Source organism: Rhinolophus sinicus, linkage group LG06 (assembly GCF_036562045.2).
Source record: "Rhinolophus sinicus isolate RSC01 linkage group LG06, ASM3656204v1, whole genome shotgun sequence".
Taxonomy (NCBI): domain Eukaryota; kingdom Metazoa; phylum Chordata; class Mammalia; order Chiroptera; family Rhinolophidae; genus Rhinolophus; species Rhinolophus sinicus.
In genome coordinates this window covers 145,148,110-145,160,713 of record NC_133756.1, presented here as the reverse complement: position 1 = coordinate 145,160,713, position 12,604 = coordinate 145,148,110, and the positions used below count along the sequence as shown (strand labels likewise).

General features: G+C 45.2%; 1 protein-coding gene across 4 annotated transcripts in view; it reads left to right on the top strand.

Moving 5' to 3' along the window:
• Positions 1-12,604, top strand: part of SLC1A2 (solute carrier family 1 member 2) — a 141,595-nt gene that overhangs the window by 35,023 nt on the left and 93,968 nt on the right. The window contains exon 1 of one of the 4 annotated variants that reach the window (XM_019738527.2): positions 11,958-12,110. The exons of the other annotated variants lie outside the window; for them this stretch is intronic. The gene's annotated coding sequence lies outside the window, so the exon portion shown is untranslated. Of the gene's footprint in view, positions 1-11,957; positions 12,111-12,604 lie in introns of those variants that run through there. 4 annotated transcript variants of the gene reach the window in all.

Below are 12,604 nucleotides of genomic sequence, written 5' to 3'. Positions count from 1 at the left end.
TTGCACGTACTTAGGGGGACCCATGCTTCTGTGTCTCCTTTACCCTTCTGGCTGCCAGCCGTGCTGACCCTCGTGAAGACGCATGGGTCTCCCTGGCTTGCCCATCACTCCATATGTACCAAATCTGCTGCATTTCTGGAAGCTCACTCCTGCCTATAAAGTGGTCCTTTAACTTCCAAGTCATCCAGTCCTTTTCTGGGTAGCAGCCATCAACGTGTGGGGGTCGGTTAGATTTGTTGAATAGGAACACTGAGGATGTGAGTCAAAGAAAAGGAAAGATGGTAGTCACATCCTGAAGCGTGACACGTGTAAGTAATTTGTTCTTGTAAAGCAGATCCAGGTTTCTAAATCTAAGCATTGCCAGCTTTTCTTGGTGTTGTTATTTACAATTTAAAACAGATTTAATGTCAAATCAAGATGAGTGCTTGCTTGTTCACATACATAGGTGGAAATGATATCATTTCATTACAATTATAAAGATCAACACATCAGTTTATAAAATGAGCATGTCAGTGGCTTTGATCTTTTTGTCATTTGTATGTTTTTGTTTTTTCAACATTTAATACATTTTGTTTTTTAAAAGATTTTATTGGGGAAGGGGAACAGGACTTTATTGGGGAACAGTGTGTACTTCCAGGACTTTATTTTTTCCAAGTCAAGTTGTCCTTTCAATCTTAGTTGTGGAGGGCACAGCTCAGCTACAGGTCCAGTTGCCATTTCTAGTTGCAGGGGGCAGAGCCCACCATCCCAAGCCGGCAACCTTGTGGTTGAGAGGATGCGCTCCAACCAACTGAGCCATCGGGAGCTCTTCGGCAGCTCAGCTCAAGGTGCCGTGTTCAATCTTAGTTGCAGGGGGCGCTGCCCACCATCCCTTGCAGGAGTTGAGGAATTGAACCGGCAACCTTGTGGTTGAGAGCCTACGCTCCAACCAACTGAGCCATTCGGGAGGCAGCTCAGCTCAAGGTCCCGTGTGCAATCTTAGTTGCAGGGGGCAGAGCCCATCATCCCTTGTGGGACTTGAGTTGAACCAGCAACCTTGTGGTTGAGAGCCCACTGGCCCATGTGGGAATTGAACCGGCAGCCTTCGGAGTTAGGAGCACGGAGCTCTAACCGCCTGAGCCACCAGGCCGGCCCCAATACATTTTTTAATTTTTAGGTAATTTTAGACTTAAAGAAGAATTGTAAAAATAATACAGGTGCCTTCCATATACCCCTCACTCAGCTTCCTAGAATGGTTACATCTTACATAACCATAGAACACTGATTAAAACTAAGAAATTAACCTTGCTCCAATACAATTAACTTAGAACCCACTTGGATTTCCCCAGTTTTTCCATGAAGGTCCTCTCTCTGTTTTAGGATCCAATCCAGGATCTCACATTGCATTTCCTCATTGTGTCCCATGTCTCCTATCTGTAACAGTTTGTCAGTCTTTCCTGGTCTTTTATGACCTTGACACTCTTAAAGAGGACTGATCAGTTATTTTGTAGAATGCCCCTCACTTTGGGATTATCTGATATTTTCTCCATTTCTAGCTTTTTAGTTGTACACTTTACTGCCAGCGATCTCCTGATAAGTAGAAGTTTTAAGGCCCAATATCTTATCTAGTTATTTCAGCCTGGCTGGGTATTTTTAGATCCTGGAGGTTAAGAGTATGGACTCTGGAGCAGACAGCCTGGGTCCTGTTCCTGGCTCTGTTAGTTGCTTACTTTGTGACCTTGTGAAGTTACTTGACATCTCTGTGCCTTAATGTTCTTGTCTACAAAATGGGGATAATACAGAACAGACTTCTTAGGGTTGTGGTGTAGATTAAGTGAGTTAAAGCACGAAGCACACAGAAGAGTGCCTTGCGTGTCGTAATCACACAGGATGTTTTAGCTGTTACTATTGCTGTGTCCTCCACAGCTCTCTCCTCTCCCACATCCCTGAAATCTGTATCCTGCTATCACTTCTCAGGTCTGCGAGTACAGATGTGGTTCTGACCACAGTGATGACTTTACGGCAAAGCCCGGGGGTTCTCGGACATGGTCCTCGTGTCCGCTCTAGAAAACCCATTTCAACTGGAGGGTTGTATGTTTGCTGCCAGGACCACATGGCAGTTCAGTCTGCAGGGCCTCCTGGCTGTGCTCAGCTCTTGGAACGCACCGGTTGCATCCACACCCTTAACCCGTGCCAGCAGCCCTGGGATCTGCTCAGAACTCGCTGTAGGCCCCCTTGCTCTACTCTGCTTTTCTGTGCCTCCTGTTCTGTGTTCTTTGGGGGCCCTCACCTCGGCTCTCTCTCTTCAGCCTGCTCCTCTGAATGGATGGGAAGCATCAAGGCACAATGATGATACCCAGCTTCTCTAGGCCAAGTGTGGGAGCTCCACAATCACGCAGACCCAGCTCCATACTCAGAGCAGTCATGTCACTTGCTTGACCTTCGGCAAGGTCAAGTGTCAATTTCCTCATCTATAAAAAGAGAGACTAGTACCACAGTGTTTCCACATCAAGGTGTTGTGCAGAATGGCTTTTCTGGACTGCTCTGCTTGTCCTGGGGCTCCCAACACAGGCTCACCCCTCAGTCAGAGACTCTTGGGGTATACTCTGGATGTGACCCAGTGGTGAGTCAAAAGCAGGCTGATTACCATCTCCCACGGTTCTGCAGAGCATTTAGCTTCGGCCCCAAGACGCTTCCCCCTCCCGCCCACATCTGTTTTTTGGCGGAATGAGAAATCTTTTATTATTTGAAATGAAACTGAACTCAGGTTTATCAAATATGTCAAACATATAAATAGAAAACAAATCAGCAATTTTTAGTTCTGGTAATGATGATTTAACAAAATATGAAAAGATTTCTATGATATTACCCACAAACGAGTATTGTGATTTTGAGGTACCTACGTACTACCCTAATCTGCAGGTTCTATATTGAAACTACCAACATTCATAATTATAATAAAAAAGCATCTTGTTATTTCCAAATGTTTTTTTCTTTGCAATTGGCCTTTGCTTTATATTAGTTACCTTTCATGAATAACCATAAACTAATGTAAAGGCTTCTGTCTTTCTCTATCTGGCCTCCAACATGAGTTTGCTTTCCTGCTCTGCCCATTTGTTTTGCTTCAGATAGGGAGTGGGAGGAAGGCACAGGCCTTCTGATGGGGAACCTTGAAACATGTAAAGGGATCTGAGCTTTGGATGGAGAATGTACAACATAGTCAGACCTTGTGGGCAGTGCTGAAATATAACTTGTAATTTTTATTCTAAAGGAGCATCTGACTGGCCCCCCAACTCTCTTGAGTTTCATGACAAAAGACCCCTTAGTGATACTTTAGTCCATGGGGCCATCAGTCCCTGGGAAGAAAAATTCATTCTGGGGTATGTTATTTCTGCTGCTCCCGCTCTGTCAACTGCAGAGGCGGACTTGACGTGGATGTTTTTAGACGAGCGAGGGACATGGGAAGGGAAAGCAAGCAATATGTGCAGTACGCTCTCCCTCCCAGACTCATGCTTTTCTAGAATTTTAAAGTATTCTCAGCAGGCGGTGAGCTGAAGTAGGGCTTGATGGAATCAGGTGAGAAATGTATAAATGGAACATTACAAATGAAAAGGTGCAGCATTATCCATACTCACGATATCGGTGGCAGGGCTCGGCACATAATGATGCATCTCTGAGCAACAGTAGATGAGGTCTCTGACCTCACGTGCTTTCCTCCATGAAATACTAAATCCCAGGGCAAGGTGGCAAAATTGGGGGGTCAAAGACATAGCAGGACCTTTTGAACTGGGCCTGAATCTGCTCTGACTGACTGCTTATGTCCATGCACCGATGCCCTCTGTATTTTAGTGGGAGGCAACCAAGCAAGCCAACAGAGTTAGGAAAAATAAAATAAAAGAGGATGGGAATAAATACACCTGATTTAAAATAAATGACAACCCTTGCTGCTCTTTAAGGCAGTTGCTTAAAGAGAACTGGGAAAAGCAAGGTTGTGTGACCTTGACAGGTTACTCAACTGGGCCTTACTTTCTTTATCTGTAGAATTCATACAGATTTGATGATGATAAATAATAATGACAGCCTTAATTTATTGAGCATGACTGTGGGCAAAAGTATTTTAAAGGTCTTCACATGACGAGGTAGGGACTATGATTATCCCCATTTTGCAGATGAGGAAACAAGCTCAGAGAGGCTTAGTGACTTTGCCAAAGTTGCACAGCTTAGGAAGTGGTAGAGCAGGACTCAGATCTGCACCTGACAGGCTGTAAAATCTGTGCTGTTAAGAACTACACCTACTGTTGTAAGGATCCAGGGAAATAATAGAGCATTCCTCAAAGTGTGAAGTGGGTGACGTGATGAGATGAAAGATGACATGAGATGACTGGGGACATACTGATGATGAATTAAGTAACATCGCGTTGCAAGGTGAGAAAATTACGTCCTTTTTAAATGTCTTTCGATTTTTCTGATTACAAGGTTAAAATGTTTGTTAGGGGCTACTGCTATGCCTTTACCACTGTCCGAAAACCTTTTAAACAAAGAGAGAACAGGTGGCAGAGGCTTTAGCAAATAACATCTAGCTAGAAGTTAGTAAAAACGTTTGTTGTCACATTCATTTTCACGCGTACTTTCTATTTATGACAAGTGCTACTGGTTTTTCACTGACAGTAGTAATGCAAAAATTCTTCTTAGAATACGTTTATTTTTAAGTACAAAGAATCTATCAGTGTGAAGCATTATGTAAATAAGAGAGAGATGGTATTCGGATATGGCAAAAATAGTGAAGGCCGGATGTGAGGGACTGGAGCATGAAAAATGCTGTGATAGATGGCGAGTGGTGTTCAGCCTGATGTGGTTCATATTCGTAAATGTCAAGGACAGGCGGAAGGGAGGATGCAAGTCTCTCTTCTGATATGTTAATAGGAGAAATGAACCGTTGGTAAACTGGATGAGACAGTCTTTCCCTTGAGATTTTAGGTCTGAATTTAGCGTGTTCTGAAGGCTGATGGAAAAAGGAGGGGATGGAGAAAATAAAGTTGGTTTTGGTCTTCACTGAACGATGGAGGCTGAGTGCTGGGGATGGAACTTAGGTCTCAGGGTCAGATCTTGCATTACAAATGGGAGACTTCAAATGTGGGGAGGGATTTCCCCCAAGGTCACCCAGGCTGAGAGCAGTCGCAGTGACTACTGCTTTCATCCGTTTCCCGACCATGCTCTTTACCTTGAGTCGCTTTCCCCAAAATAACCATCAGACTTGAAATGGTTACTGGTAAAACCCAGAGATTCGGGGTTCAGTCTACCAGTCTCTAGGTGTTCATCAGTTCCCGAGCACTGCACAGGGTACTGTACGTTACCGGGAAGCTCCCCAAAGGGAAGCAGGTAAAATGATGATGTCCCACCTCAAGGACCTGACTAGGCTACGCTATATGATTTTGACCTTAGACAAGTATGATTTTGGAGGTAAGCAGCCAGGTCTTGTATAGTAGAGTCGTGTCGGTTCCATGGTGGTGGCAGGCCAATCACAAGTGTCCCCATGTCTCCTCCATCTGGGACCCAAGCTGAAGACACAGCCCTCAGGTGGTTCATGACTCGCTTGTTGCAGAGGGAAAACAGAGCAATGACAGAACCACGTGAACGTTCTTGGAGCTTCTGCCGGGGAGGGACATGTGTTACTTCTATTCTGTGTTGGTTTGGATTCCTCAGAGCAGATTCTAGAAAAAGGATTCTAGCACAAGTCACTTCTTTGGGGGGTGCAGGAAACACCAGCAGGGAAGTGGGGAAGTGGAAATGCAGCTGAGAGAGGGTGGGTTATCAAGCCCACTACCACTGTGGGCAACTCCAGTTTAATCCCATGGGGAATTTCAAGGAGACAGGGCAGATCCTATGTCCTGTTATCCTCTGGAGGAAAGAGGGAGCTGGCACATCCCGACCTGCCCATCATTGGTTGAGGGCTACCCCTGGGGAGTCGGGGATAATTGCCTAGCACTTGGGGCCTTTGTGGGGGCAGAATAGCCTTGTAGTATCCAAAGCAACCGGCAAGCAGGGAGGTACAGGCACCAGTAGTGGGAAGCTGGTTGAAGGGCATTAGAGTGATGTGGGAAGGGACGGGGGTGAGGCACAAGGAATGTCTTGTGAAATGCTCTCCGTCCATTGGCCTGAGGAAGTCACAAGGCACAGCATGTGTTCAGGGCTGGGGGAGTATAAATTCTCCCACATAAGTGCTGTGATTATTTGAGGGCCAAAACACCATTTGCAGCAGGCCCCAAGCCCTGATATACGGAGGTCTGACAATTAAGTTTGCGAACTCATCCTAGAAAAAGTGCTATGTACTTCATTGCTTAATATCACTACAGTCACCTTCGACGTACTCCCCTTGGGAAGCTATGCACTGACACCAGCGCCTAGTCCACCCTTCAAAGCAATTTTGGAACTCTTTTCCTGGAATGGCCGTCAGAGCTGTCGTCGTATTACCCTTGATGTCCTGAATGTCATCAAAATGTCTTCCTTTCAACATTTCCTTTACTTTTGGGTAAAGAAAGAAGTCATTTGGGGCCAGATCAAGTGAGTAGGGAGGGTGTTCCAATACAGTTATTTGTTTACTGACTAAAAACTCCCTCACAGACAGTGCTGTGGGAGCTGGTGCATTGTCGTGATGCAAGAGCCATGAATTGTTGGCGAAAAGTTCAGGTCGTCTAACTTTTTCACGCAGCCTTTTCAGCACTTCCAAATAGTAAACTTGGTTAACTGTTTGTCCAGTTGGTACAAATGCATAATGAATAATCCCTCTGATAGCAAAAAGAGTTAGCCACATCGTTGCAACAAGTTCGCGAGCTTAATTGTCAGACCTCGTATGAAGTACAGTGAACACGTTAGTCAGCCTTGTGGGTGATGCTTAATTGAGAACTACCGGGTGGACCAGGGTGTTTCAGCTTCGGCACCATTGACATTTTAGGCTGGGTAATGCTTTGTATGAAGGGCCGTCCTGTGCACTGTAGGGTGTTTAGCCGCATCCCTGACCTCTACCCACATGATGCCGGTAGTGTCTTCTCACCTCCAATCGTGACAACCAAAGATGTCTCCAGTTTGCCAAGTGTCTCCGAGGGAGCAAAATTGCCCCCTGGAGAGCCATTGATGTAGATCATACATGCATTTCTAATTGCTAAAGAGTTGAAATACATAATAGGTACCTGAATGGGGCAGTTCACAGCCTAATGGAAGCGACAAACAGACATGCAAACGATAATGGCAAGTCACTCTGTGTTGCAGCAATTTGAAATACGTAAAGGAAGCAGAAATAATTCAGAAGTGGGAAATACCAGTTCTGTTGAGGACTGGGAATGGTCAGTGAAAGCTGTACTGAGGCAGAGACAGCTGAGCAAGGTTCTGAAGGATGAAGAGGCGTTTTCTAGTTGAATGATACCACACGTAGAGGTTCAATGTCATCCTTGAAGATTGTGGAGACTTAGGAATGCTGTGATAGTGGATGTTGGAAATGCTGAACTCAGAACCTCTCAAACTAAGGCCAGGCTGCAGGACTGTAGTTAAATCAGCTTTACCATGTGATCAATCAGATGTAAGGAGCAATGCCAAGGGCTTTCGGGGTTCTTAGAGGAGGTGCCCAAAAGGCGTGGCTACAGCCCACCCTCAGAGAGACCAGAAATGCCTTTTATTAGTGTATTCCATATTCGTATTTTATTTACTATTGTATATGATGTATAAATACTCTATTATTTTGGTTAAGGAAGAAACCCAGTTATTTCTATGGTTTTCCTCAGTATCATTTCCTATCTCACCCACTTTGATGACTGTCGCATAGTGTTATGCGAAAAAACTGGATGTGGGTCCATCATTTAACCTCTCTGCCTCAGCTCTCTCGCCTGTTAAACAGAGCTCATCAGGTCTCTCTCTTGCCAGCCTCACAGTCTTGCTCTAAGCAGACAGTGAGAGTACATACCCGGGGTGTTGAGTTCAGACAGATCTGGTTCCCGCTCTGCTCTGCCGTACATGCACCAGGCGTGGACTTCTTTGGCTCTTCATTTTCTCATTTGTCAAATGGGTATAATACCCACCTTATGGGGTTGTCTGGAGGATGACGTCATGTTATGTCTGTCCGCTCTCAGCCCTGTGCTTGGCAAACAGTCAGAGAGGAATAAGTGACAGTTAATCATTACCATAAACGTTATGAAATAGGTTGGGTTTGCATAATAATAGCTCACTTGTATTGAGTGCTTGTCCTGCTCCAGGTGCCATCGTTAGTGTCTGTACGTATTAACCTATAAGTACAACAGGCGTTGTGACTATCTCTGTTTTACCTGTGAAGAAACTGAGGCCCAGCGTAATATGTGCTCTTGGTGAGTTGTATTCAAACGCCGGCAGACTGTCTGAGCACGTCATCGCTTTCCTGGATTGTTTAGTACTTAGCGTTTCCACATCACTTTTTGAAAAGAAACTAAGGTCTTAGTTATAGAGGTACTTGTACCAAATGATTAGAGCCAGGGTAGCAGCTATCGGCTAAAATAAACTTTTCTCACTGTTGGCGGAAGGTCCTGAACACCCTTATAGAATATTAATAAGATGGATGAGTGGAGACTTATTTTTAACCAGACTATCTGAGCTGGCTTCTCAGTGAGAGGCTACTGTGTAGATGATGAATCACTCAAAACCGACCCCTTCCAGAAATGTCTGTGAGAACCACACAAAGGGAAACTTTTAGTTGCTTGAATCTCCCCACAGCCCCCACCCCTATCCCGCCCCCAAGCTATTGAAAGAAAATGCTGGGAGTTTGTTTGCCAGCCTACTGGACACCACCTTCAGAACAGCAGGGAGTTTGTCTCCTCTCCTTTTGTGTCGGGACACATATGGTGTTCTCTGAGAGGGAGCAGAATCTGTTCCAAGATTCTTTTTAAATCCAGCCTCTGTATACAGAGTTGCAGTAAGGTCTCAGTGTCCCAGGGACGCCCTCCATCTGCCTGTGCACTTGCTAAGCTCCCATCTTTAGTGGCCTCTCCTTGCAGAAAAAAAAAGTATAACTCAGTGAGGGCATGGACCTGGTCTGCCGTGTGCAGCTCTGCGTCCTGGGCCCATCATAGGGACTTTAATGGAAACAAATCAGTGAACAAAAGTTGCAGCTGCTCGTCCTGTTCAAACACCACCTATTGTGGGCAGAGACTACACCTGGGTATGAGTTTCTCTCATCTTTGGCTCAGGTCCTGACTCCATTCCTTGATGACCACATGTCCTGGGGCAAGTTACTTTCCCTCTCTATGCCTCTTCAGTAAGGTGGAGATAATAATTCTGTGCAGAAGGTTGCTGGAAGAATTCAGATGCTAGCACCTGGCTTAGAGCAAGTGTTCCAACTGTTACTTATGGTGTCGTTGGAGATGGAGCCAGACCTGTTGGAGAGTCCCTGGGGGAACTGGCGTCCTAGAATTCCACAGCATGGGGGGATCTTAAGGCACCCTGTGCTTCTGTATCTCAAATGATATTTGAAACCCTCTGACGAGCCCCTATTTTACAAATGACAGAAATCTTTGGCAACCCAGAAACAGAGACATCTGTAGCAGCTTTGCTCTCATTAGCTGTGACCCAGGCTCTGGCTAGGCCCCCTTCCTCGCTGCCAGGCAGTAAGTAGCCTGCTGTCTGCCTCCTCCTCTGACATCCATGGGTCTGAGCAACTTCAGAACATTCTGGGGCAGAATGTGACTGCTGCTTGGGCTGTGCCTGACTAATTGAGTAGCTGGCTGTTTTCTCTGCAGGACACCCACACCGTCTTTATTCTCCATGCCTCACCCACACCTACCTCTGCCTCCTCCGCTTTCCATCTCTTCCTGCTTATTCATGCCTCACACTGCCCCTTCTTTAGAGAGACAGTAAACCCCTCCAGGGAGAGGCAGGGTGGTGCGATGGTGCTGGGCAGGGTCTCAGGAGTCCAACTTTGAGGGTTTGGGTCCCAGCTCTGACACTGAGCTGCTGTGTGAACTTGGGCAAGTTACTTAGCCCCTCTGTGCCTTCTCCTTGTCTATAAATATGAATAATAGTAGTTCCTCCCAAAGGCTGTCAAAAGATTTAAATAAGCCAAACACATGCCAAATACTTAGAATGTGTCTGGCACAGAGTGTTTTCAATGAAGGTTAGCTAGTGTCAATAGCCTATGGTAATAAATGTCACCAGAAGAGGATGTAGATGGGGCAACTAAAACTGAATATGGTCATGCTGCTAAGGAGATCTAATACCTGAAAATCCAGTTTGCTGTGGATTTGCTATGGCTTCAGAATTGCTCAAAGGCAGTCAGGGCTCATAGAGGCAATGGCTATTTTGCCTGAGAAATATTTGTGGAATGAACAAGTAATGATGATAATAATAGTTAGCATGTGTTGCATGCTATCCATGTTCTAAGTTTAATTTTTACAACAATCCTGTAAGATATTATTATTATTATTATTAAATTGCTATTATCCTTCTTTGTGAATGAGGTATTTGAGGTTCAGAGGTGTTAAGTAACCTCTGCCCATCACATAGCTCATGAGTGGTAGAAGTAGGGTTGAAATCTCAGGTGGATCTCCAAAGGATGTCTCCTGCATGCTGCATATTTATCTATGTCCTCGATTAGGAAGCAAATAAAATGCAATCCTTTCCTGGGTGCAATAGCTCTTATGAAAATTCCTAGTTGGGATTGAAATGGCCCATGACAGGGCTAGAGACAGCTTGTGGAAGCGCCACAAATATGGTGCCGGGTGTGTCCTGTGGATTAAAACTCTAGGATATGGGGACCCTGTGAAGACCCCGTCACGAGAGAGCTCTACATCAGGCCACCTGCAAAGCATCTTGGCTGTCTGCTGTCGGCGGTGGATGGTGGCTCAGGTATCCACCTGGCCCTTTCCTCACTGCCACCCATCCTCCTCAGAACGGAGGCTCCATTCTCTGTGCTAAACTGTGGTCAGATTACTAATTCAGTGGTGGCCTGAATCCTACCCGTCTTTGACGAAAAGCCGTTAGTTATGCTTCCCTACCATAAAAATGAATGCAACTATGCAGCACAGGTTCAGGTCCCTCTTGGTGTTTACACAGCAGATCATTGTGTCCCAGAGTGTGTTCTTTGGATCACTAAACCTATAATATGTATATAATTCTTATGTAAGAAAAATAAAACAGGACGTAAAACGTGTTCTGGGTTCCAATCACCTTGGGTACGGCTTGGCTGGGCACGCTTCATTCCCGCTGAACTTCTCAAAGCCTTTAATACCCTAATACACATTGTGAGCCTTCAAGGGTGAGCCTCTCTTTCCAATCTCCTTTGGCCCCTTAACCTCTGCATGCAGGAACCCTTTGAGGGATTAGTGTTCCGAGGGGCACATTCTCAGAAATGATGCTGTTATCCATGCAAGCCATTGAAGGTGGCATGAGGACGGGTGTTCAAATCCACCTCACAACAATACGTTGATCTTTCATTTTACATGTAATTAGAAAGCAAAACAGAGGTCCCTCAACACAATCCATGAATAATTAAGCTATAGGACATTGAGGATTGAAGCATAGAGAAAGGATCAGAAGGCTGGAACATCTCTGACCTTAAAAGCCAAGGATTTCTTTCATTTACAGTGGGCATCAGAAGTTAAAGACACAGCACTTGATGAGTCCAGGTTAAATGTCCAGGAGCAAGGCTGCCAAAGATAAAACGGTTAATTAATGGTCACGGGTCACTGGGAGGATGGTGACAGAGGAATGAAGGTTAAGTGCCAAGGGATGATTGGTGACAAAGTGACTGGCTCAGAGCTATACCTGTGAGCTGCTGGGATAGCCCAGTGGAAATTCACAAAACTTGGGAAGGAAACAGTGGCGGTTCTTGCTTAAGGAGAGGAAAGGGACATCAAAGGCCTACGATGATCTCATGAGGTCTTTAACTCCCGTAGTTATGCAACGTTCAAACACTGAGTGGCCTTGAACTCCACAGTCAAATGACAATAGTCAATAGACAGTTTGTTACTTCTTTGATATCAAAACACTGGCTAGGTAAATTTTAAAGCACCTGACAGATTCTCCTCTGAGGTACGACAGGACCGTGATGGAAGACAGCTCATTCCAGCACTACGTGGTGGTCAGTGGGCTCCTGGAGACAAGAGGTCGTCAGTCAGGTCAGAAACCTTGGGTGTGGTGGGTGGGCTGTGAGGAGCCATGGGAAGGAAGGAAGAGGAGAAATGAAAATGTGGAGCAGTAGATTATTACAAAACACTCAGTAGAGCCTCTTTTGGTATTTGGCAAAGACACTTGCTGTTTCCGAGGGGCTGAAGTAATGTGAGCTTCTTCCTGTGAACCAGGTCTTCCCTGGAAATGTAAAGATTCAGAGAAAGAAGAGTAAAAATTGGGAAGCATAATATGTTTATCAGAAAAATGACTGGCTCTGAAACGCCTCAGGATGGTGACTACAATGTGTAGGTCACCGCACACCAGTGCCTGAACAAGGCATGGTAGGTTTTTAAATGAATATGTATTGAATGAATCAATGAATGGGTAAATGATATTCATATCTTTCCATGTAGAATTTCCCCCCTTTCAATGATTGCTTAAATAGCACATTAGTAAGACGTTTAGTGATGAGCTGGAAAAGCTATACCTTGTACCGAAATCA